The sequence below is a fragment of the Hyperolius riggenbachi genome, chromosome 11, assembly GCF_040937935.1.
Source record: "Hyperolius riggenbachi isolate aHypRig1 chromosome 11, aHypRig1.pri, whole genome shotgun sequence".
Lineage (NCBI taxonomy): Eukaryota > Metazoa > Chordata > Amphibia > Anura > Hyperoliidae > Hyperolius > Hyperolius riggenbachi.
In genome coordinates, this window is record NC_090656.1 from 134,843,480 (window position 1) to 134,870,399 (window position 26,920).

Below are 26,920 nucleotides of genomic sequence, written 5' to 3' on the forward strand. Positions count from 1 at the left end.
CTCCCGGAGCTGCTGCTTTTCCCTGCTATGCCCCTGTGAAAGCTTTACACCTGAGCACTGTCAAGGGCTACTGCGTGTAGCCGGAAATGTTCTGTGCATGCACAGTTTGTAAAGTTTGCAACTGCGCATGCGTAAAACACTCCCAGGGAAGTGAGCAAAGACGAGGCTGTGCAATATTTTCAAAGGGGCACAGCAGCAGAAAACAGCAGCCCGGGAAGACAGCGAGGGACCAGAAGGACTTCAGGGGGCTGGAATAAGCCTCAGGTGAGTTAAACTCATGCCATTAGGTCACATAAGGTTCTCTTTAACTTAAGAGAGAAATATAGTTACATCGTTAGTTTGGTTAAAATAAAAGGAGACATCCCCCTATCAAGTAAATTAAACTAGAAAAAAAATGCACAACACTGTACTGAACCCCAGAGAATTGATCCAGAGAAAGGCAAAAACACGGCTTGGGCCAATAAGCATTAAAATGGAAAAAAAATTCTTTCAGATGGCAATCAGATAAAATCACTGGATCAACACCACCGGGAATTACAGCTAAGATTCCCTACAATGCAAGGAAAGCATCCATGCCCTCTTTAAATGCAGATTTAGAATTTGCCGTAACTACTTTCTGTGGTAAAATATTCCACATTTCAACCACTCTTAGGTTTGGGATCCACTAGAAATCGCATTGCAAGCAGTTTCTAGAGCGATTTCAGGGAATGTGATTTTGGGCCCTGTGATCCGTGAATGCAACCACTCCAAAAATGCTGCAGGCACCACGATTATGATTTCAGCTAGTTGCAATTGCTGTAGTGGAATCACACCCATAAGCTTTCATTAGCCTAGTGCTTTGGGAATCACCAGTCATTCCTTGAAAGCACAAACTGCATCCAAAAATGCTCCTGTGAGCCCCAGCGAACCCCTTTCTAAATAGATAGCAAAAACATTTTCCCTCCATACACAGGGCATGTCCCCTAGTCCTTTGTACAAGCTTAGGGACAAAACGCTCATCTGTCAAGCTTTTTTATTACCATCTGTTGTATTATACACATTAACCAGATCCCCTTCTCAGTTGTCTTTTTTCCAAGGTAAAAAATAGTTTTGAAATAGATGACATTGCACCAGAACTTCTATGGCCCAGGTTCAATAAACTTCACCAAAGTTTCCTCATCTTATCTACAAAAACTATTTTACATGTAACAAGTATAACAAAGTAAAAAATAGTACGCAAGATAAAGTAAGGTCAAATTAAGTTACCTTGGACCAACTTATTTTAAATGTTGTGGACTAAAATGCATTTTATTAATAAGATGTGAAAAGATCTGTCAGAAAACCCAGGAGAAAATGTATTAAATTGAGTCATATAAATACTATAATTTATATTTACCATACCATAAGCAGAAACCTTTGCCCTACACTTCATGTCCTTGACATCTGTGAATGATAATACATGGTATCTTTAGCCTCTGATTTGTATGTGAAGGGAGTGAGCTATAGGGCAAAGTAGAGGAATTTAGCATGATAAAACATCTGGTGGGTCTGCCAGGGTTTCCTGACAGCGCATAGAAGTAACCTGTGAATCTTGTTACTGCACTGCTAAGTTCTGAATGTGGATGGCTAGGTAGAGAAGATACATTTCATCATTTTAGATCCTTTAGTTGTTTAGAGAATATCTGGTTGGGGTCATGGTCCAGTGTTTTGTAGGCACTGTCTGGCAATTGTCTCTCACTTTCTTGTATGTATTGGTTGGTGCCTGGCCACAATCACTGAAGTGACCCCCATTGTCTGTTACCTTGGTAGAGATGACAAAGCTATCACACAGATTTTGTAGCTGCACGTTATGGGGGTTTCCGCCTGATGGAAATGTAAACACGTTTGTTTGTTTTTTCTCGTATTCTTTGTAGAGTTCTAGATCTCCTGCCTGTGCAGAAATAGTCTCAGTCTCCCTACAAAAAATGATTCCATATCTGAGAATAGTTTTATGTGATCCAGTTGATGGTAGGCCGGAGAGCCAGGCTCTTAAAGTGATATTTATACCTCTGGTTGTGAGCGTTTGTGATCAGAGAGTTTACGGTAATTAAAATAATGCACAATCATGTGGACACATACATACATTTCCTCTAGCTGCCGCACGTGGCTGCGAGACGTGCGGCGGCACTCAGGGGCGCCTCTAGCCATTTTGTCACTCCAGGCGAGAAAACCTGTGGCGCCCCCCCCCCAGTCTTCAGCCACATGAAACACCCCCCCCCCCCCCCCCCCACACACACACACACACACACAATATTATACTATATTTTCAATCGTTTTTTTGATCGATTTCTCATAGAAGTGAATGGAAATCGATCGGACAGTAAATCTGAAAAATCTTATTGTGTATTCCCAGCATCACACATCCTGGGACTGTTTGTTTACAATAGCATTTAAAGGAGAACTGTAGTGAGAGGTATATGGAGGCTGCCATATTGATTTCTGTTTAAGCAACACCAGTTACCTGGCAGCCCTGCTAAGCTATCTGCCTGCAAAATCACACCAGAAACAAGCATGCAGCTAATCGTGTCAGATCTGACAAAAATGTCAGAAACACCTGATTTGCTGCATGCTTGTTCAGGGTCTAGGGCAAAAAGTATTAGACGTAGATGATCAGCAGGATAACCAGGCAACTGGTATTGCTTAAAAGGAAATTACCGTAATATGGCAGCCTCTATATACCTCTCACTACAGTTCTCCTTTAAAGTGACCCCAGAGATCACGAATTACAACATTTTTTACTTACCTGGGGCTTCCTCCAGCCCCATAAGCATGGATGAATCCCTCGTCATCCTCCCATTGCCCTCTGTTCAGCGGTAATCAGTGCTGACCTTCTGTGTATGCGCAGAAGACCCCGGCAGACATCACTGAGCCAAATGCCGGAGCTGATTATCGCTAAAACAGAGGACTGCGGGAGGATGGCGAGGGAAGAACCGTGCTTATGGGGGTGGAGGAAACCCAGGGTAAGTAAAAAAAAAAAACTTTATAAACCGTGATCTCTGGTACACTTTAAAGTGGACCTGAACTCAGAATGTCCTCTCTGCTCTTAAAGATAGGCAACAGCATAATAATTTTTACATTGAACCTGAGATGAGAAGCGTCCCAAGTTCCATACTTACCTGGGGATTCCTTAAAGGAGTTATCCGGGCAAAAATAAGAAAATAAACGCTACTTACCGGGGGCTTCCTCCAGCCCCAAGCGCCCAGCATGTCCCTCGCCGCAGCTCTGCCCGCAGCCGCTCGCCTGCGCAAACGTCGCTGTCAATCACCGCCACGTGGGCCGGAGCGGACGGCGCAGTAGTTCTGTGCCTGCGCAGTCCGCTCCACGTGGCAGTGATTGACAGCGCCGCTCGCGCAGGTGCAGTACAGGCCAACCTGGAGGCCGGCCTGACGTCATCGCTGGGGACCGGGACAGAGCTGCGGCGAGGGAATGCTGGGAGCTTGGTGTGGAGATATATTGAGGTGCTGATGATATTAAGGATAACAGGAACATATTTCCTTCATTTTTTGACTGTAACATATGGGATTGTCTGTTAGCCAGTCTTCCTGGAATTCCGTATAAAGTGTAAATTACCTATCATTGTCTGCTTCTAATGAGGAAACCCTTAATTAGACAGTTGCTGTGAAGCCTATACAGGTGGTCAGACCATGTTGTCTGAATAATGCCTCAGATGTGTATTGGGCTTGGGAGTAATTGGTCACCTGGCCAGAGTAAACTGAAGTCTGTCTAATGTAATTCTGTATGTAGATGTCCATTACCTCTGCCCCATTGTCCAGCAGGGGAAACTGTGTCTACTGCTAATTACCTGCCAATTGAGGAAGAATAGGCTGGTCGGCTTTTGAGTCTGGTGTCAGCCATTGGGACAAGGCAAGCCTGCTAGAGTCTTGGGGGCAGGGGGAAGCTGACACCTGAATGTTTGAAATGTATTTGACAGCCTACTGGAAATTATTGAAGAGGTGAAGTCCTTTTGATACCATTTTCTACCTGTGGAAATTGAATTATTGGTGGAGTTGAAAAGCCTCATTTAACAATCTCTTGATGTAAAGACATTGTAACCTGGGGAAATTGGGCTAAGGAAGTCTTTTGTTGGGTGTGTGGACTATAGTGGATGTTGGATCTCTGGAAATCCAATTATGACTGAGGATGTAATTAAATCCAGCTTCCCCCCCGTCCACACAGGCTTACAGCCTCGAGGCGAATATTTCATTATAAAAACCAGGGGACAGCTACCTCAAAGCAGTTCTCTTCTGACGGTAGTGGCAGCCGGTCTCCTGGCCCAAGCTAGTGAACTCCTGGTCTAGCCAGACTGTGTCCGTCCACACCAAAGTCCACGATTCTTCTATCGGGATCCCTTTATTTTGGTAAGCAAAATCGCTTTGTGTGTTATCTTTGTACATTTTATCTTGTAACTATTTTTACTTTGTTTTTTTGTAATCTTTTTGTATATATTCAGTTTTGCACTGTTCTATGTTTTTCTAGAATATTAAATTATTATTTAATAAGTTTGACTTCTGCCGTACTAAACTAACCCTCATAGCCTAGAAGAGACTGAAGTGTAACCGTGTATAAGTTCATGCCTAATTGTACGCTTGAGCAACACTACCGTAGGAAATAGTAATTGCATTGTGTGTGGGGGCGTTTGTCATACGTTGGCCTAAGCGCGCAGCTGACCCAACGTACGAACAACGCCAGTGCGAGTAGCTAATAGTATCGTTCGGAACGACTGTTAGTGGGTCTTTGCTTCACGACAGTGTAAGATTGCAACTGTGTGTGGGTGTGGGTGCGTGGCGTTCCCGTATTTGGCCTAAGCGCAAAGCTGACCCAGATACGAAAACGCGGAGTGCGCGCTGAGGACTCGACAGCAGAGTGGAAGTGTCTAGCGAACAGCTAGTGGTGGCAGTGAGAAGTGTTTGAGGGGTTCCAGCCTTGTTTGTAGCTTAAATAAGGCTGCTCCCCGCTTAATCTGGTCAAACCCGCAGTCGGGAACCGTATACGCAGGCGTGCCGCGGGCCGGTTCCTGACATAATTGGCTGGCAGTGGTGGCATCGTTTAGTACATTAGTACGCAGTTTAGCTCGCTATTCTGAGTACTAAAGGCTGGAAGCTTGCTAGAAGTAACTAGCCTACAGAAGTCTACTCAGTGCAGAATCTATATACTTTTTTTTTTTTTTTTTTGTTCAAAGATACACACTTGGTGTTTGCTTTCCCTCCCCCCCCCCCTTTTTTTTTTCTTTTTATTTTTTGCAACACGATGGCTCAGAAAGCATCCAGCTATGCAAGGCAAAATAAAGAGATGCTACTCCACCTGTGTGAGCACAAAGGCATCGAGACGGTGAGCGGCCAGACTAAGGAGCAGTTGGTTCGTGCCCTCGAGGAGCATGATGAGGCAGAGCAAGCCCGTGCTTCAACGTCAGCGGATGCAGCTCACGACATGCCAGAGGAGGAATCGCTCCCGCTACAGGATGCGAGTGGAGACGATGTCCTGGATGATCCACCGAACACGGAGATGACATCTCTGGAAGCTGATCTACAGCTACTGAACTCGGCTGATCCTGAACTGCGCCTAAAGCTGATCCTACTGCACCGACAGGCAGAGAAGGAACAAGCGGCACAGCGACTCCAGGCCGAGAGGGAACAAGCGGCACAGCGACTCCAGGCCGAGAGGGAACAAGCTGCACAGCGACACCAGGCCGAGAGGGAAAGTGCTGAACGGCAACACCAGCTGGAGCTGGCTAAACTTCAGCAGCAGAACCGGTCTGCTGGACCCGCAGAACGCGAAGGTGAGCGAGTCCACAGAATCCCCCTGGATAAGTTCCCCGCTATGGACAAGGACTCTGACATAGACACTTTCCTACAGGGGTTTGAAAGGACTTGTCGGCAGTATGGGGTGCCCCGTGAGCAGTGGGCAAGATACCTCACACCAGGGCTGAGAGGCAAGGCCCTGGAGGCATTTGTGAGTCTCCCCCAGGAGGAAGAAACAGACTTTGAGGCAATTAAGAAAGCCATCACTGCGCGATACCACCTCACGCCAGAGGTGTATCGCAAACGTTTCAGGACAGTGCAGCGAGGTCCTAATGACAGCTACCTGGATCATGCTTGCAACCTGCGCACTGCCTTCCAGCAGTGGCTAAAAGGACTGTCAGTTAAAACCTTGGATGCCCTGCAGGAGCTGATGATAAAAGACCAGTTCCTACACACCTGTCCTGTTGAGGTCCGGCTGTTTGTGCTGGATCGAGAACCAAAGACAGTGGATGAGGCTGCGGAAATGGCCGATGCCTACACCGCCCATAGAGCACCTGAGTCCCGGAGGACTACTACGCCCAGCTGGAGAGGAGAACAGATTGCTAAACCTGTTTCACCCAGCACCCAGAGGAGGCAAGCACCGCTGTCTCCTGGATTCAAGCAACCTGACACTCGGAAATGCTTTGTATGTGACAGGGTGGGTCATATCAGCACGACTTGCCCAGAGAGGAAGAGGGAGGCCCCAAAATCCAGTGAGGCCTCAAACGCCAGTGAAGTCCCAACGGCTTTGTGTGCTACCAGGAATGCCACTGGCTATGCAGAGAATCTGCAGCTTGTCACGGTTGGGGGTACAGTTGCCACTGGGCTGAGAGACACTGGAGCAGAAGTGACTCTCATACATCCCCAGCTTGTGAACCCGGAGCAGTACATACCTGGGAAAATGATTGCTGTCCGAGAAATTGGGGGTGTCACCCCAGCCATACCCACCGCCTTGGTCCACCTGAATTGGGGGGCCGGCAGCGGATTGAGAGAAGTTGGGGTAACAGACAAAATCCCTACCAACGTTTTGCTGGGTACTGACCTGGGACGGTTAGTGGCCCGGTATGAGCCTAATCCAAACCCTGTGGGGCCTGCATCCCCAGCAGAAGTTCAGGACTCGTGCAAGGTACTGTTTGATAATGCTGTGCAAGTAGGGAGTGCTAGTGAGGCCCCAGGGGCTATGGACTGTTTGCTAGGAGCCAGCCCTAGTGATTCTCCAGTGCCTAGGCCTGGAGTGGGACATGTTGATCCGGAGAATGCAGAAACTGATGATGTCCTTTATGACGCATGGACTATCGAGGCGATCGATGCAAGAACTAGTGATGCTACTTGTGAAGTGCTGGGTAGCACTGGGTATAATGCAGCAGATAATGTTGATGTGGAATGTAATGTTCTAAATGTCAATATGTGTAAGATGGATAATGCTGATGTCATATGTGTTGTGCTACATAATGCTGTGTGTCAGGTGGACACTCCGTCGGCTGCAGGAGTAACCAGCCGGGCTCGCTGGGCTGCAGCAGATGGATTGCCCACTGAAGGGGCAGACGGCACCAGGCCAGATCTTTCCCCTTCAGATGTTTTTAAGACCAAATGTGATGTGATTCATGATGTGTATAATGTGGGCACTCCCTCAGCTGCAGTGGTAACCCGCAGTGCTAGCGGGTCTACAGCAGAGGGACTGTCCACCGAAGTGGCAAATGTTGCTGGGTCAGCCACATCCAATTCGGAACCTGGCCCGGAGGGCCCAGGAGCCTCTCCGTTTGCAGCCTTCCTGGAATGTGTGATAGGCAGCACTGAGCTCTCTGGGGCGGTTCGATTTGACAGCAGCCTGGAAGAGCTCAGGGGGCTAGCCAGCAGGTCACCAGCTGGGAGGGGCGGGCTGAGAGGGTCCTGGGAAGTTATTCCCTCTGAGCTGTCTGAAGTGGAGGAGACAGACCGGCAGATAATCGTTCCCCAAAGGGACCGAGAGATAGGTCCTGCCACTATAGAGAGAGTGCGTGTAGCGACTGTGGGGACCCTTCCCCAGATGCAGCACTGTCTTTATGGTCACGAATTCACGGTCGTCACTGACACGCATTCCCCTGGTTGGTTACGTCAGGTTGCCAAGGGCAACGACACATTGCAGCAACCTGACCTAGCTTTCCAGTCGTGTAGCTTGGAGCTAACTGACAGGTGGGGAACCCTCCTGAGGATGCTAAAGGGTTTCCCCACCCGGCCAGGCCGTCAATGTAGGCTTTGGCAGGATGATTCGTTAGAATCACCTGCCAGCGCTATCGGGAAGGGGAGCAATCATGGGAATGCTGATGGGCTGTCCCGTCAAGCAGAACCAACAGTGTAGGTGCTGGCAGGATGATCTGGGAAGATCATCTGCCTTGCACCAAGTTAACGGCGGAGGTGTGGAGATATATTGAGGTGCTGATGATATTAAGGATAACAGGAACATATTTCCTTCATTTTTTGACTGTAACATATGGGATTGTCTGTTAGCCAGTCTTCCTGGAATTCCGTATAAAGTGTAAATTACCTATCATTGTCTGCTTCTAATGAGGAAACCCTTAATTAGACAGTTGCTGTGAAGCCTATACAGGTGGTCAGACCATGTTGTCTGAATAATGCCTCAGATGTGTATTGGGCTTGGGAGTAATTGGTCACCTGGCCAGAGTAAACTGAAGTCTGTCTAATGTAATTCTGTATGTAGATGTCCATTACCTCTGCCCCATTGTCCAGCAGGGGAAACTGTGTCTACTGCTAATTACCTGCCAATTGAGGAAGAATAGGCTGGTCGGCATGGCTTTTGAGTCTGGTGTCAGCCATTGGGACAAGGCAAGCCTGCTAGAGTCTTGGGGGCAGGGGGAAGCTGACACCTGAATGTTTGAAATGTATTTGACAGCCTACTGGAAATTATTGAAGAGGTGAAGTCCTTTTGATACCATTTTCTACCTGTGGAAATTGAATTATTGGTGGAGTTGAAAAGCCTCATTTAACAATCTCTTGATGTAAAGACATTGTAACCTGGGGAAATTGGGCTAAGGAAGTCTTTTGTTGGGTGTGTGGACTATAGTGGATGTTGGATCTCTGGAAATCCAATTATGACTGAGGATGTAATTAAATCCAGCTTCCCCCCCGTCCACACAGGCTTACAGCCTCGAGGCGAATATTTCATTATAAAAACCAGGGGACAGCTACCTCAAAGCAGTTCTCTTCTGACGGTAGTGGCAGCCGGTCTCCTGGCCCAAGCTAGTGAACTCCTGGTCTAGCCAGACTGTGTCCGTCCACACCAAAGTCCACGATTCTTCTATCGGGATCCCTTTATTTTGGTAAGCAAAATCGCTTTGTGTGTTATCTTTGTACATTTTATCTTGTAACTATTTTTACTTTGTTTTTTTGTAATCTTTTTGTATATATTCAGTTTTGCACTGTTCTATGTTTTTCTAGAATATTAAATTATTATTTAATAAGTTTGACTTCTGCCGTACTAAACTAACCCTCATAGCCTAGAAGAGACTGAAGTGTAACCGTGTATAAGTTCATGCCTAATTGTACGCTTGAGCAACACTACCGTAGGAAATAGTAATTGCATTGTGTGTGGGGGCGTTTGTCATACGTTGGCCTAAGCGCGCAGCTGACCCAACGTACGAACAACGCCAGTGCGAGTAGCTAATAGTATCGTTCGGAACGACTGTTAGTGGGTCTTTGCTTCACGACAGTGTAAGATTGCAACTGTGTGTGGGTGTGGGTGCGTGGCGTTCCCGTATTTGGCCTAAGCGCAAAGCTGACCCAGATACGAAAACGCGGAGTGCGCGCTGAGGACTCGACAGCAGAGTGGAAGTGTCTAGCGAACAGCTAGTGGTGGCAGTGAGAAGTGTTTGAGGGGTTCCAGCCTTGTTTGTAGCTTAAATAAGGCTGCTCCCCGCTTAATCTGGTCAAACCCGCAGTCGGGAACCGTATACGCAGGCGTGCCGCGGGCCGGTTCCTGACACTTGGGGCTGGAGGAAGCCCCCGGTAAGTAGCGTTTATTTTCTTTTTTTTGGCCGGATAACTCCTTTAAGCTCCGTTAGGGCTGCTCGTCCCTCGCCATCTCACTGGGTGACTCCTGTCACCTGCAGTTGTCCCCGAAAGCCTGGCTGCACTCCATCGTGCATGTGTGGCTCGGCCAGGCGTGCTCCCGTCCCTGTACTTGTACTGCGCAAGCACCGATCCCGCCCAGGGACAGGAGCGCACCTGGAAGGGCCGCACATGTGTGACTGAGCGCAACTCGGCCAGGCTTTCGGGGACAATTATGGGTGACTGGAGTCACCCAGGGAAATGGCAAGGGACGAGCAGCCCTAACGTGTTTAAGGAAGCCTACTGTAAGTATTGTACCAAAGACGCTGCTCGTCTCTGGTACACTTTAAAAAAAACATTTCTTTGTTACAGCTGATACAAATCTTAAAATAAATCATCACTTTTTCTACTTCCTGCTTTCATGCAAACATACCTATTGTTAACATCCTGTGCTTTCTAATGAGCTTATCTGCCATGGCATGGCAGTCAGGTGACACAGGGAGGGTCAAATTACAACTTGCGATTAGTAATAAATGAGGGGGCATGAAACAGGCTAAATCTAAATACATACAGGGTGCATCTCTCCAAGTTTTCCTTCTGTCCTGTGCAAGAGTTCAGGTCCACTTTTTTTTTTTTATTAATGCAGCAGCAAGAAGTGATCACAACTTTAGCCTACTATGGGCATGGGCTTACCTTAAGCTGCCTCAGCACAGCACTCCTAATGCAGCCACTTGTTTGGGGGGTCCGGGAGGGGGAGAGAGAGAGCAGTACATATGCAAGGCCGGGCCGGCCAAGGGGGGGCTCAGCAGGGGGCACAGACACAGTAGCCGTGCAATCTTCCTGTCCTCCCATCCATGCGGCGCCAGCCAGGAGAGTCACGCTGCCTTCAGGCAGGGGGCGGAGTTAGAGGTGGCATCGCACACACACACACAGTAAACAAACTGCGGCTGCTGCTAGGGAGAGGGGTGGTGGGCGGGCAAGGCGATTTGGAGGAGGTGGAGTGGGCGGGACTATCCACCGAGACTTTCCAGCTACTCTATTGGCTGGGCCTGGGCGGGTGGGGAGGGGGGCGTGCATATAAGCGGCAGAGCACCACGACCACGTGGTGTAAATAAACCACGATCGCCGCCGACAAGCAGCTGATTTTAATAGCGGCGATCAGCCGCACACAGTCAAACCACCCTCCGCAGCAGCGTGCCCGGCGCCTCCCTCTCTTCATGCCGCCTCAGGCACCCGCTTGTAGTGACAGCCGGTAAAGGCGCCCCTGGCGGCACTTCCTGGTCTGCGGGTACTCCGACAAATCCCAGGAGCCGTGCCATGCATTGCTATGGGATTCGCTGCCTTCTGCATGGAAACGGATGGCAATGTCGGCCGAATTGCTAGGGCAAGCGATTCGGCCAGCAGCGCCATTATTTCCTATAGCAGTTTCCGCGTGCAATTTGCCTGCAGGAAAACTCAGAGGATTCTGACCGGTTTCTGCGCTAGTGGAAAAGGGCCCTTAAGGACAATCGAGCTGAAATGTAAAAGTTAATCTTTACTTACCTTAGGTTTCTTCCAGCCTCTAGCAGTCTGTGTGGTCCCTCGCAGTTCCGCTGACCATGTGGTCCCTAGTGCAGTGTGCCGCCAGCCCATCTGTAAGATCGAAGACCACAGCTGTGGGTGCAGGCTTCTGCGCATGGGCGTCCGCATGCCTCTCACAATTGCGCTCTCGTGCCCAGGCGCTTGCACTTAACTGTTACATTTTAGCTCAGTATCCTTTAAGGCAAGGGTTTCCAAACTTTTTAGGCCAAGGGCCATATCGCCGTTCTTGAGAGTGCTACGGAGCCAAACGAATGAAATGAAACACTATTTTTGCTGATTGCCTTTAGGTATACTATGCCTGTGACATCTTGCCAAAATATTTCCATGACAAATAAGCCATACACCGTGTGCAGTTAGCACAGTGGCAGCTGCTAATCAGTGGCCGTTGCTACTGGTGGCACAGTAGCAGCTGCTAATCAGTGGCCGTTGCTACTGGTGGCACAGTGGCAGCTGCTAATCAGTGGCTGCTACTAATGTGGTGGTGACTGATAACCTACAGGTGAGCAAAGAGAGAGGCAGTGCGGCAACAAATGGAGGTCCCTGCATGTGGTACCGCAGTGACAGCCTGAAGGCTGCATTGAATTATCAACTGTAGAGAGCTTTGGGGACCGCTAGAAAAGGTTCAGCGGGCCACATTTGGCCACCGTACTGCACTTTAGACATGCCTGCTTTACGATAACAGTACTAAAGCAGAATTAAGTACAAATGTGCACAATATTACGGTAGCCTTCTATTAAAATGATGGAAACAAAATCCACATGGCAATGTATGAGTAATAGTAGTGAAATACTGCTTCAGCTTGTGTATTGTGTGCACAGCGAACAAACTAATTCCTATACACTACTATACAATCTATTGTCTTAGCACCTATTTCTAGTGTGGGTACAGCTAATGCCATTTTTTCCTGTATGGTCATACCGTTGTAATATTTATTGCCTTTTGAAACCTAGGCTTCAGTCTGCGTGGGGTCCATTTCTGAACTACAAGGACAACAGAATATTACTGATCCCAGGCCTCACTTATTTCTGTATATCCATATATTCCTATATTCATATATGCAAGCTGGGGAGGTCATAAGATTTCAAGTGTTTTTATGTGTTGTATTATATTATGTTAAAATTAAATAGGTTTGTGATACATACAATGGTGCTTGACTTACTGGCCTCATTTTTTGGAGCATTTCTTTGGTCTGTTGTGAGAGGCTTTTTGCACACTGCAGGTTATTGGTGTAGAAGATCATTAAATTTTTTGCACTGCTGGCTTAGTGACGGCTGCAAGATAGTGGCTGCTGCTGGCATAGTGGCGGCTGCTGGTGAGTGGCAGCTACTGCTGCTGGCATAGTGGCGACTGCTAGTCAGTGGCTGTTACTGCTGCTGGCATAGTGGTGGCTGTTACCGTAGTAATATATTTAGCAACTAGGCTGCGCTGTCCGCAATGGATCATATATATGCTGTCCTCCAAGGTTGAAATCACAATCAAAAATTGTCCACAAAATATCCACACACTTCAATGGGATCGCTGTCACACTTTTCCAGATAGTAGTTACAATGCGATTGCTGGACTGCGCTCTCCACTTCCTATAACAATACAAGATTGCACATAGCGTAACTCTGTATACATTAATTCACACACCACCCGTGTTTCAGTGATCAAAAGTGCAGCACACGTGACCACACACTCCTTCTCTGATTCTGCTCACCGGATTTTCACCACCTCAGAAAACAGGTGGATCTAGCGTTTAAATATATTCCACACGGCACTTTCTCAAATCTTCATCTTTTATTTAATGTAAAAAAGTTCCTCAATAAAAACACATAAGAACACAATAGTGTAATCCTGTTTAAAACTCAGCTGCAATGCCCGCGCACTAATGCGCACTCACGTGATAATTTCTTGGAATCATGCACATCAGAATAGCAACAGCGAGGTCTGCCCGGCACCTGGATAAATGGATGAGCGGCGTCCCGACTCCCCGTTACCCTCCGCGGCAATCCGGCTACTGTTGCAGTGCAGCGCCAAGCGTCTGACGTTACTACACTGAAACCGATCGGGAGTACAGAGAGGGAGATTCAAGCACTGCAACAGTAGCCGGATTGCCGCGGAGGGTAACGGGGAGTGGGGACGCCGCTCATCCATTTATCCAGGTGCCGGGCAGACCTCGCTGTTGCTATTCTGATGTGCATGATTCCAAGAAATTATCACGTGAGTGCGCATTAGTGCGCGGGCATTGCAGCTGAGTTTTAAACAGGATTACACTATTGTGTTCTTATGTGTTTTTATTGAGGAACTTTTTTACATTAAAGAAAAGATGAAGATTTGAGAAAGTGCCGTGTGGAATATATTTAAACGCTAGATCCACCTGTTTTCTGAGGTGGTGAAAATCCGGTGAGCAGAATCAGAGAAGGAGTGTGTGGTCACGTGTGCTGCACTTTTGATTACTGAAACACGGGTGGTGTGTGAATTAATGTATACAGAGTTACGCTATGTGCAATCTTGTATTGTTATAGGAAGTGGAGAGCGCAGTCCAGCAATCGCATTGTTACCGTAGTAGGTTGCTGCTGTTACAGTGTCTGCCTCAGGCTCCGGGCTCCATCCACAACCGCATACACACGCCCCACGTGAATGTCGGTGTATACACAGGCGCATGCGTAACATCTTACAGCATGTCTGATCAATATATGCGACCAATTTTGGCCCACAAATTGTTGCATCATCGATCGAGCATGCTCTTAGCGGCACCAATATTCATCCAATTCAATACTAATTATCGAATCGGATGGTCATTCAGCAACCAAGTCGAGAGATTTATGGGCACCTTAAAGGGATACTTAAGTGAAAATAAAAAAATGATTTTTACTCACCTGAGGCTTCCCTCAGCCCCCTGCAGCTGTCCGGTGCCCTTGCAGCCTCGCTCCGATCCGTCTGTCCCCGCCGGTGGCTACTTCCGGGTTCGGCGACAGCCGCCGACAGGCTGGGAACACGAGTGATTCTTCGCGTTCCCAGCCACAATATATCACCCCCTATGCTGCTATTGCGGCAAGAAGGCAAGAAGGCAATAGCAGCATAGGGGGCGATATATTGTGGCTGGGAATGCGAAGAATCACTCGCGTTCCCAGCCTGTCCGCGGCTGTCGCCGAACCCGGAAGTAGCCACCGGCAGGGACAGAAGGATCGGAGCAAGGCTGCCAGGGCACCGGACAGCTGCAGGGGGCTGAGGGAAGCCCCAGGTGAGTAAAAATCATTTTTTTTATTTTCACTTAAGTATCCCTTTAAGTGGGATACTTATTCATGTTCCTGATAACAAAAGTGATTGACACCACAGAGAAAGTGGGACCTTGGGGCCATGTCACATGAGGGACACACACCTGAACTTGGGTATAAAATGCAAAACCATATAAAGTCGTATGTAAGCTCACATCAGGAAACCTATGCACAAAAACCACCATGAAATACATTAAAATCCATTAAAAATTAATTACCGCTGCTCCCCCAGGTGTCCACCTCGCTAATATTGCTTTCCCAGGGCCCTATGCAGAGTATAAATATACACAAATGCGACTATAGTCGTTTGAAACGATCGTTCCCCGAAAAAAGCAGCCAACGACCATTAAGTCTAACGACGGACGAGCTAGATCGTTAAAAACGAATGATCTAGCTTGGTGGATTTTTTCGAACGACGATCGTTTGCAAAAGTAGTACATTGTTGGAAACGGTCGTTCGTACTAGGCTTGACATGCGCATTTCACTATTTCTCCATGGAACTTTTCATTTTTATGCGCAGGCACAATAGTTGCTTTTACGTGATGTAACGTTCCTTCTAACGATCTGATCGTTACACACCTTTTAAAACTAACTTTACTTAGGTCGTTCTTTCATCAATTAAAAGTTCGTTCGTCGTTGACAACGAACGATCGTTGTCGCATGTGTGTACGTAGCTTAAAGAGAACCTGTACTGAGTAAAATTATTTAAAATAAACACATGAGGTAACTTCAAATGAACATTACATAGTTACCTTGCCATCAGTTCGTCTCGGAAGTTCACCATTTTCTTCTGACAATTATCACTTCCAGTTCTGACAACATTTTGTCAGAACTGAAATACATCAGTTGCTGCCAGTTATATATCAGTTGCTGTCAGTTACAGCTGAGAGGAGAACTGATGTGTTCATGTTTCCCTATGGCTCAAGTGGGCGATATTACAGTTTAACTGTGTGCTGACCAGGAAGCTGTTATGGGGTAATGGCCATTTTCAAAATGGAGGACGGAGAATTCCATTGATCACAGTGGACAAACAGGACACAGGAGAGGAAAAAGAGATCGAGGAGTAGACTACACTGCAGGTAAGTATGACTTGTGTAGGGTTATTTTGACTTTTAATTTTCAATACAGGTTTTCTTTAAGAGCAGCAAAGCACTCAGCCACTCACCTCTCCAGCCGGCGTTCTCCTTCCTCTGTGCTGCCATCATCTCCAGATGCCTGCAATGACCCCATGAACTGGCGGAGTAGGTGAGTGCGTAAACGCCGCGGGTCACTACGGGCACCGGGAGAAGGACGACTAGAGAGGTGAGTGTGAGAGCGCTTTGCTGCACTAATACTCTGCATGGAACCCCAGGGAGAGCAGCATTAGCAGGGAGGACGCGTCACTTTCTCTTGACCACCCGCATAGATACCACTGTGCCCCTGCCCCACCCCCGATTGACCACCAAAAAACAGTCCTGTCTGATCAGTAGTGTTTGTCCATTTCTGCTAGAAAACATTCAAAATTATGATCGGGCAGCATGTAGGGGTAACAGCCTTCAGCAAGTTCTATCACAGTGATTGAATCTGCTGAGGAATGTCTAATAGTGTATTGGCACCATTACATTGCTAATGTATTTATTGTTGCCTATGCAAGCATGAGATGGTGTTTCACTTCCCGCTCTTCCTTAGGCCTGGAACCCACTGAAAACCGCAAACGCAAAACGCAACCGCTAGCGTTTTGTCTGAGCGGTTTGCAAGCGGATTCATGCGCGTTTTGGGTTGTGTTTTGCAACATTGTATTTTTTTCCCCAGCGGGTGCCTAGCGTTTTGCGTTTTGCGTTTTTATCCTGATTGGTCCTGTGAATTATTTTTCATTTTGTTACAGTGTGCTGAACCGCAAAACGCTAGCAGAACCGCTCAGTTTAGGTTTTGCTGAGCGTTTCTGCTAGCGTTTCAATACTTTACATTGAAGCGCTAACGCTCCCAAAATGCTGCATGTCCTGCGTTTGCGTTTCTGGGAAACGCAAACGCTCCTGTGGAAGTTGCCCCATCCATTAACATCAGCTGAGCGTTTTGGCAAAACGCTAGCGTATCGCAGCGCTGCCAAAATGCTCAAAAAAACGCTCTTGTGGGTTCCAGCCCTCAAAGGACAACTATAACGAAAGGGATATGGAGGCTGCCATATTTATTTCCTTTTAAACAATACCAGTTGCCTGTCATCAGTGGCGTAGCTACAAACCTCTGGGCCCCGATGCGGAATCTGGATGTGGGCCCCCCCCCCCCCCGGCAACAACAGCCCCCCCTCCCCCGACAACACCCGACGGATGCACACACATATCAAAATCCCTATAGCCAGCTATAGGTACCCCCAGTATAGGTAGTCAGGCATAGGTAAGCCAGTATAGTTGCTCCCGGTATAGGTGAGATAGGCAGGCGCCGCCGGTATAAGTTAGATAGATAGGTGCCCCCAGTACAGGTTAGCTAGGTGGGTGCCTCTAATATAGGTAGCCAGAATAGTTGCCCCCAGCGTAGGTTAGATAGGTAGGTGCCCCCTGTCAGGAACCGGCCCGCGGCACGCCTGCGTATACGGTTCCCGACTGCGGGTTTGACCAGATTGAGAGGGGAAGCAGCCTTAGTCAAGCTAAAACAAGGCTGGGACCCCTCAGAACACCTCTCACTGCCACCACTAGCGATTTGCTAGACACTTCCACTCTGCTGTCGAGTCCTCAGCGCGCACTCCGCGTTTTCGTATTTGGGTCAGCTTTGCGCTTAGGCCAAATACGGGAACGCCACGCACCCACACACAAACACAGTTGCAATCTTACACTGTCGTGAAGCAAAGACCCACTAACAGTCGTTCCGAATGATACTGTTAGCCACTCTGCTGTCGCTACTCGCACTGGCGTTGTTCGTACGTTGGGTCAGCTGCGCGCTTAGGCCAACGTATGACAAACGCCCCCACACACAATGCAATTACAATTTCATACGGTAGTGTTGCTCAAGCGTACAATTAGGCATGAACTTATACACGGTTACACTTCAGTCTCTTCTAGGCTATGAGTGTTAGTTTAGTACGGCAGAAGTCAAACTTATTAAATAATAATTTAATATTCTAGAAAAACATAGAACAATGCAGAACTTAATATATACAACAAGATTACAAAAAACAAAGTAAAAATAGTTACAAGATAAAAGTTACAAAGATAACACACACGGATATTTGCGTAAAATAAAAATGGGGATTAAAAAAAACGTTACCAACTTGAAGGTCTCAAAGTTGTCGGCAGGAGCATGCCGCTTGTTCGACCGGAAGTCGAGATCGACTCTAGCTATGCGCTAACTCCCAGAGCAGATGGTCACTAGGCATTTGCCTCTGCTTTTTATACTCTGAGCTACGCCTGGAGGCTGCAACTTACTTGGGGAGGGGAGGAACTAGGTTTTAATTAAATCTCAGACATATTCCATTTCCAGGTAAAAGTCTACTATACATCAAAGATTGTGAAGTTAGGCTTTCAACTCCAGGTGAAAACTTGATTAAGGCGTTTTCCTGTCTCCGTTCTCAGACATAAATGGGATTTCCAGAGATCCACATACATGAAAAGGGTACTATAGCACACACACAAAACAAAAGACTTCCTTCACTTCCAATCTCCCCAGGTTACAGGTGACAATTGATTAAGGCTTTCACATTGCAGCAGGATGTCCTGTGTGATAGGTGACTGGTCGTATTCACTGAAGACCTCTTTAGATGCAAATGTAGGTCTAGTGACCCACCCACACAAATACAGGAACAGTCAATGAATCTAGCCTGCATCTCTACACCTTTGACATACCACAGCAGATATAAAATGGGAAAATGAAAATATATTACTGTATTATCCTTAACAGCATCAGCACCCCAATATATCTCCACACCTCCGCCGTTAACTCGGTGCAAGGCAGACGATCTTCCCAGATCATCCTGCCAGCACCTACACTGTTGGTTCTGCTTGACGGGACAGCCCGTCCGCATTCCCATGATTGCTCCCCTTCCAGATGGCGCTGGCAGGTGAATCTAACGCATCATCCTGCCAAAGCCTACATTGACGGCCTGGCCGGGTGGGGAAACCCTTTAGCATCCTCAGGAGGGTTCCCCACCTGTCAGTTAGCTCCAAGCTACACGACTGGAAAGCTAGGTCAGGTTGCTGCAATGTGTTGTTGCCCTTGGCAACCGGACGTAACCACCCAGGGGAATGTGGGTCAGTGACGACCGTGAATTCGCGACCATAAAGACAGTGCTGCAGCTGGGGAAGGGTTCCCACAGTCGCTACACGCACTCTCTCTATAGTGGCAGGACCTATCTCTCGGTCCCTTTGGGGAACGATTATCCGCCGGTCTGCCTCCTCCACTTCGGACAGCTCAGAGGGAATAACTTCCCAGGACCCTCTCAGCCCGCCCCTCCCAGCTGGTGACCTGCTGGCCAGACCCCTGAGCTGTTCCAGGCTGCTGTCAAATCGAACAGCCCCAGAGAGCTCAGTGCTGCCTGTCACGCATTCCAGGAAGGCTGCAGACGGAGAGGCTCCTGGACCCTCAGGGCCAGGTTCCGAATTGGATGTGGCTGACCCAGCAACATTTGCCACTTCGGTGGACAATCCCTGTGCTGTAGACTCGCTAGCGCTGCGGGTTACCACGGCAGCTGAGGGAGCGCCCACCTTACCCATATCGTAAACCACATCACCTTTGGTCTTGAAACCATCTGAAGGGGAAAGATCTGGCCTGGTGCCATCTGCCCCTTCAGTGGACAGTCCACCTGCTGCAGCCCAGCGACCATTGCTGGTTACTCCTGCAGCCGACGGAGTGTTCACAGGACAAGCATCATTATGTAGCACAACACATATGATATCAACATTATCCGTCTTATACATATTGACATTTAGAACATCACAGAAAACATCCACATTATCGGTATCATTACACACATTGCTACTCAGCACTTCACAAGTATCATCAACAGTTCTTGCATCGATCGCCTCGATAGTCCGTGCGTCATAAATGACATTATCAATTTCTGCATTCTTTGTATCAACATGTCCCACTCCAGGCCTAGGCACTGGAGAATCACTAGGGCTGGCTCCTAGCACACAGTCCCTAGTCCCTGGGGCCTCGCCAGCACTCCCCACTTGCACAGCATTATCAGACAGTACCTTGCAAGAGTCCTGAACTTCTGCTGGGGATGCAGGCTCCACGGGGTTTGGAGTAGGCTCATACCGGGCCACTAACCGTCCCAGGTCAGTACCCAGCAAAACGTTGGTGGGGATTTTGTCAGTTACCCCAACTTCTTTCAGTCCACTGCCGGCCCCCCAATCCAGGTGGACCAAGGCGGTGGGTATGGCTGTGGTGACACCTCCAATTCCTCTGACAACAATCATTTTCCCAGGTAGGTACTGCTCTGGGTTCACAAGCTGGGGATGTATGAGAGTCACTTCTGCTCCAGTGTCTCTCAGCCCAGTGGCAACTGTACCCCCAACCGTGACAAGCTGCAGATTCTCTGCATAGCCAGTGGCATTCCTGGTAGCACACAAAGCCGTTGGGACTTCACTGGCGTTTGAGGCCTCACTGGATTTTGGGGCCTCCCTTTTCCTCTCTGGGCAAGTTGTGCTGATATGACCCACCCTGTCACATACAAAGCATTTCCGAGTGTCAGGTTGCTTGAATCCAGGAGACAGCGGTGCTTGCCTCCTATGGGTGCTGGGTGAAACAGGTTTAGCAATCTGTTCTCCTCTCCAGCTGGGCGTAGTAGTCCTCCGGGACTCAGGTGCTCTATGGGCGGTGTAGGCATCGGCCATTTCCGCAGCCTCATCCACTGTCTTTGGTTCTCGATCCAGCACAAACAGCCGGACCTCAACAGGACAGGTGTGTAGGAACTGGTCTTTTATCATCAGCTCCTGCAGGGCATCCAAGGTTTTAACTGACAGTCCTTTTAGCCACTGCTGGAAGGCAGTGCGCAGGTTGCAAGCATGATCCAGGTAGCTGTCATTAGGACCTCGCTGCACTGTCCTGAAACGTTTGCGATACACCTCTGGCGTGAGGTGGTATCGTGCAATGATGGCTTTCTTAATTGCCTCAAAGTCTGTTTCTTCCTCCTGGGGGAGACTCACAAACGCCTCCAGGGCCTTGCCTCTCAGCCCTGGTGTGAGGTATCTTGCCCACTGCTCACGGGGCACCCCATACTGCCGACAAGTCCTTTCAAACCCCTGTAGGAAAGTGTCTATGTCAGAGTCCTTGTCCATAGCGGGGAACTTATCCAGGGGGATTCTGTGGACTCGCTCACCTTCGCGTTCTGCGGGTCCAGCAGACCGGTTCTGCTGCTGAAGTTTAGCCAGCTCCAGCTGGTGTTGCCGTTCAGCTCTTCCCTCCTCTGCCCGGAGTCTGTCCCTCTCGGCCTGGCGTCTTTCACTCTCGGCCTGGCGTCTTTCACTCTCGGCCTGGCGTCGCCGTTCAGCTCTTCCCTCCTCTGCCTGTCGGTGCAGTAGGATCAGCTTTAGGCGCAGTTCAGGATCAGCCGAGTTCAGTAGCTGTAGATCAGCTTCCAGAGATGGCATCTCCCTGCTTGGTGGATCGTCCAGGACATCGTCTCCACTCGCATTCTGTGGCGGGAGCGATTCCTCCTCTGGCGTGTCGTGAGCTGCATCCGCTGACGTTGAAGCACGGGCTCGCTCTGCCTCATCATACTCCTCGAGCGCACGAACTAACTGCTCCTTAGTCTGGCCGCTCACCGTCTCGATGCCTTTGTGCTCACACAGGTTGAGTAGTATCTCTTTGTTTTGCCTTGCATAGCTGGATGCTTTCTGAGCCATCGTGTTGCAAAAAATAAAAAGGGGGGAGGGGAAAGCAAACACCAAGTGTGTATCTTTGAACAAAAAAAAACGTATATAGGTTCTGCACTGAGTAGACTTCTGTAGGCTAGTTGCTTCTAGCAAGCTTCCAGCCTTTAGTACTCAGAATAGCGAGCTAAACTGCGTACTAATGTACTAAACGATCCCACCACTGCCAGCCAATTATGTCAGGAACCGGCCCGCGGCACGCCTGCGTATACGGTTCCCGACTGCGGGTTTGACCAGATTGAGAGGGGAAGCAGCCTTAGTCAAGCTAAAACAAGGCTGGGACCCCTCAGAACACCTCTCACTGCCACCACTAGCGGTTTGCTAGACACTTCCACTCTGCTGTCGAGTCCTCAGCGCGCACTCCGCGTTTTCGTATTTGGGTCAGCTTTGCGCTTAGGCCAAATACGGGAACGCCACGCACCCACACACAAACACAGTTGCAATCTTACACTGTCGTGAAGCAAAGACCCACTAACAGTCGTTCCGAATGATACTGTTAGCCACTCTGCTGTCGCTACTCGCACTGGCGTTGTTCGTACGTTGGGTCAGCTGCGCGCTTAGGCCAACGTATGACAAACGCCCCCACACACAATGCAATTACAATTTCATACGGTAGTGTTGCTCAAGCGTACAATTAGGCATGAACTTATACACGGTTACACTTCAGTCTCTTCTAGGCTATGAGTGTTAGTTTAGTACGGCAGAAGTCAAACTTATTAAATAATAATTTAATATTCTAGAAAAACATAGAACAATGCAGAACTTAATATATACAACAAGATTACAAAAAACAAAGTAAAAATAGTTACAAGATAAAAGTTACAAAGATAACACACACGGATATTTGCGTAAAATAAAAATGGGGATTAAAAAAAACGTTACCAACTTGAAGGTCTCAAAGTTGTCGGCAGGAGCATGCCGCTTGTTCGACCGGAAGTCGAGATCGACTCTAGCTATGCGCTAACTCCCAGAGCAGATGGTCACTAGGCATTTGCCTCTGCTTTTTATACTCTGAGCTACGCCTGGAGGCTGCAACTTACTTGGGGAGGGGAGGAACTAGGTTTTAATTAAATCTCAGACATATTCCATTTCCAGGTAAAAGTCTACTATACATCAAAGATTGTGAAGTTAGGCTTTCAACTCCAGGTGAAAACTTGATTAAGGCGTTTTCCTGTCTCCGTTCTCAGACATAAATGGGATTTCCAGAGATCCACATACATGAAAAGGGTACTATAGCACACACACAAAACAAAAGACTTCCTTCACTTCCAATCTCCCCAGGTTACAGGTGACAATTGATTAAGGCTTTCACATTGCAGCAGGATGTCCTGTGTGATAGGTGACTGGTCGTATTCACTGAAGACCTCTTTAGATGCAAATGTAGGTCTAGTGACCCACCCACACAAATACAGGAACAGTCAATGAATCTAGCCTGCATCTCTACACCTTTGACATACCACAGCAGATATAAAAATGGGAAAATGAAAATATATTACTGTATTATCCTTAACAGCATCAGCACCCCAATATATCTCCACACCCCCAGTATAGGTTAGTTAGGTAGGTGCCTCCAATATAGGTAGCCAGTTTAGTTGCCACCTGTATAGGCTAGCTAGGTGCCCCCAATACAGGTTAGATAAGTAAGTGCCCCCAGTATAGGTTAGATAGGTAGGTGCCCCCAGTATAAATTAGATTAGGTCGGTGCCCCCTAGTATAGGTTAGATTAGGTAGCTGCCCCCCAGTATAGGTTAGATTAGGTAGCTGCCCCCCAGGATAGATTAGGTAGCTGCCCCCAGGATAGATTAGGTAGGTGCCCCCCAGTATAGGTTAGATGAGGTAGCTGCCCCCCAGGATAGATTAGGTAGCTTCCCCCCAGGATAGATTAGGTAGCTGCCCCCCAGGATAGATTAGGTAGCTGCCCCCCAGGATAGATTAGATAGCTGCCCCCCAGGATGAGGTTAGAATAGGTAGGTGCCCCCCAGGATAGATTAGGTAGCTGCCCCCCAGGATTAGGTTAGATTAGGTAGCTGCCCCCCAGGATAGATTAGGTAGCTGCCCCCCAGGATTAGGTTAGATTAGGTAGCTGCCCCCCAGGATAGATTAGGTAGCTGCCCCCAGGATAGATTAGGTAGGTGCCTCCCAGTATAGGTTAGATTAGGTAGCTGCCCCCCAGAATAGATTAGGTAGCTTCCCCCCAGGATAGATTAGGTAGGTGCCCCCCAGTATAGGTTAGATTAGGTAGCTGCCCCCCAGGATTAGGTTAGATTAGGTAGCTGCCCCCCAGGATAGATTAGGTAGCTGCCCCCAGGATAGATTAGGTAGGTGCCCCCCAGTATAGGTTAGATTAGGTAGCTGCCCCCCAGGATTAGGTTAGATTAGGTAGGTGCCCCCCAGGATAGATTAGGTAGCTGCCCGTCCCCATAATGGAGGGGGGGGCCGCAGCCGCGGGGAGAGCAGCCCGACCTCTCCCTCCCTTCCTCTCCCCGGGGCCCCCCCTCAGATGCAGAGTAAGCGGCTAACGGAAGCGCTATAGGCAGAACTCACCTCCTTTCCTGGTTCCAATCGCCGCTGATCTCCTCTCTGGCTGGCTCTGCATAGATGCTTACACACGCAGCTTCCTGTTTAGCCGGAAGCTGCGTGTGTAACAACATCTATGCAGAGCCAGCCAGAGAGGAGATCAGCGGCGAGTGGAACGCAGGGAGGTGAGTTCTGCCTATAGCGCTTCCGTTAGCCGCTTACTCTGCATCTGAGGGGGGGCCCCGGGGAGAGGAAGGGAGGAAGAGGTCGGGCTGCCCTCCCCGCGGCTGCGGCTCCCTCCTACCAGCGCGAACGGGCGCATGGCCCTCCAAACGGAGATGGGCCCCCCGGGCCCCTCCCCCGCCTCCTCAGGAGCCGGGCCCGGTCGCCAAGGCGACCGCTGCGACCACGGGCCCTACGCCCTTGCCTGTCATCCTGCTGATCCTTTTCCTCTGATGCTATTAGCCATAGACCCTGAACAAGCATGCAGCAGATTAGGTGTTTCTGACATTATTGCCAGATCTGACAATATTATCTGCATGCATGTTTCTTGTGTGATTCAGATATTACGACAGCTAAATAGATCAGAAGGACTGCCAGGCAACTGGTATTGTTTAACCACCTGAGCGGTCTGGACGAGCTGAGCTCGTCCAACACCGCCGGAGGTCGCCGCTCAGGCCCTGCTGGGCCGATTTTAATCAAATAAAAAGCAGCACACGCAGCCGGCACTTTGCCAGCCGCGTGTGCTGCCTGATCGCCGCCGCTCTGCGGCGATTCGCCGCGAGCAGCGGCGAAAGAGGGTCCCCCCAGCCGCCTGAGCCCAGCGTAGCCGGAACAAAAAGTTCCGGCCAGCGCTAAGGGCTGGATCGGAGGCGGCTGACGTCAGGACGTCGGCTGACGTCGATGACGTCACTCCGCTCGTCGCTATGGCGACGATATAAGCAAAACAAGGAAGGCCGCTTATTGCGGCCTTCCTTGTTTATTCTGGGCGCCGGAGGCGATCGGAAGATCGCCTCCGGAGCGCCCTCTAGTGGGCTTTCATGCAGCCAACTTTCAGTTGGCTGCATGAAATAGTTTTTTTTTTATTCAAAAAAAACCCTCCCGCAGCCACCCTGGCGATATAATCAGAACGCCAGGGTGGTTAAAAGGAAATAAATGACAGCTTTCCTATCCCTCTTGTTACAGTTGCCTATAAAGGGAACCTAAACTGAGAAGGATATGGATTTTTACTTTTAAAATAATACCAGTTGCCTGACTCTCCTGCTGATCCTGTGTCTCTAATACTTTTAGCCACAGCCCCTCAACAAGCATGCATATCAGATACTCTGAAGACAGACTGGATTAGTTGCATGCTTGTTTTCAGGTGTGCGATTCAGCCACAACTGCAGCCAAGGAGCAGCAGGACTGCCAGGCAACTGGTTTTGATTAAAAGGAAACATCCATATCACATTTATTTAAGGTTCCCTTTAAAGTCAGTTGCACACCTGTTGAGAACGCACCACAGAAATAAGGTTTCATATGACCCTACGCCACAGTGCGGCGACAGGGCCATATATGTATGCCCGCTGCCTAAAGCCCCCCCTCCCCAAGCCCCCCCCCCCACCCCCCCAAGGGGCCTAAATCAACACCTTTAAAGAGTTCTGAATCTTTCCCAATATACCCAAAACATCAAAATGCATTGGTTTAGTTATTACTCATTGCACTGCCTTATATATCATATAACACAATGAAACTGCTATGTAGATGTATTGTCATTGACAGCTCCTGACGTCTACTGTCCAGCCCATTGCCTTCATGCTGTGCTGCAAAATAGCAGAATAATGCCTGCAGCTACAAACACCAATTGCTAACATTTTACAATGTAATCTTTTTTTTCAGTATTTTTTATTACATGAAAATAATAATCAGAACACTATTTAGACGTTACCCCCAACACAAGGCGTACCTGAACGGTGATCTCGTGTGGCCTGACTGTTAGGTCCCTGTCTCTTTAAATCATGATCGTCCCATCTCGCCTCTTCCTATAGTGTCAGTAAGAGTTGGTCCAATCACAGAATACACCACTAAGCCACGCCCCCATTCTTCTCAAAGAACACTGGTGACTCTCTGACCATGCTTGTATTCTATAGAGGATTGGTTGAGTGGTAGCTATAGAAACTACAGGTTCCGCCTCCTATACTATGCAGAAGGAAAAACACATGAAACCAAAATCAACAGCGACACGTGCAGCTGCAGAGTGAAGTTACAGCTTTGTTGTGTGAATGACAGATGCCTCACAGGGTTTTATAGCTTGCACTGTGTTGTGTTTGTTGAGAAAAATAGTATTGTTACATTTCCTGAAACGTCTGTTTGGAACAGTTACAATGTATAAGGCTATGCCCAGCTGTTGTGAGTCACATCCTGCTACTATGAAGTATAATGCCTAGTTCCCGACATAGAATTTTCTGTTAAGCCCCATCTACAGGATACAATTTTTTGTGCGATTCGATTGGATCGAATGCGTTTGATCGATTGAATCCGACATGTCCAATCGGGATTCAATTCGATCGGTAGTGTGATCGATTTGCCATTGTTTTTCAATGACATTTGACTACACTATCGAATCAAATCCCGATCGGCAGGGGCGTAGCAATAGGGGTGCAGAGGTAGCGACTGCATCGGGGGGCCCGAGGGGCCCTCCCTCAACTGCAGTATTAGCTCTCTATTGGTCCTGTGCTCATAATAATCACTTCTTTAGATACTTTGAATAGTGGTAATCATTAACAAACTGTTCCCCATCCCCTTCTTCTACCTCTGACACTGTAGTTGCCATTGGCAGGTTTTGGTGCCGTATTAATTGTTATGTATAGAGTGCCTAGGGGGCCCCAATGTAAAACTTGCA

General features: G+C 48.5%; 1 protein-coding gene across 1 annotated transcript in view; it reads right to left on the minus strand.

The window, feature by feature from the left end:
* The window catches only part of TM7SF2 (transmembrane 7 superfamily member 2), a 74,709-nt gene extending 48,654 nt beyond the window's left edge, over nucleotides 1-26,055 (minus strand). Inside the window, exon 1 of the mRNA XM_068259993.1 lies at nucleotides 25,985-26,055. The gene's annotated coding sequence lies outside the window, so the exon portion shown is untranslated. The remainder of the gene's footprint in view (nucleotides 1-25,984) is intronic.
* Between the last annotated feature and the right edge of the window lie 865 nt (nucleotides 26,056-26,920).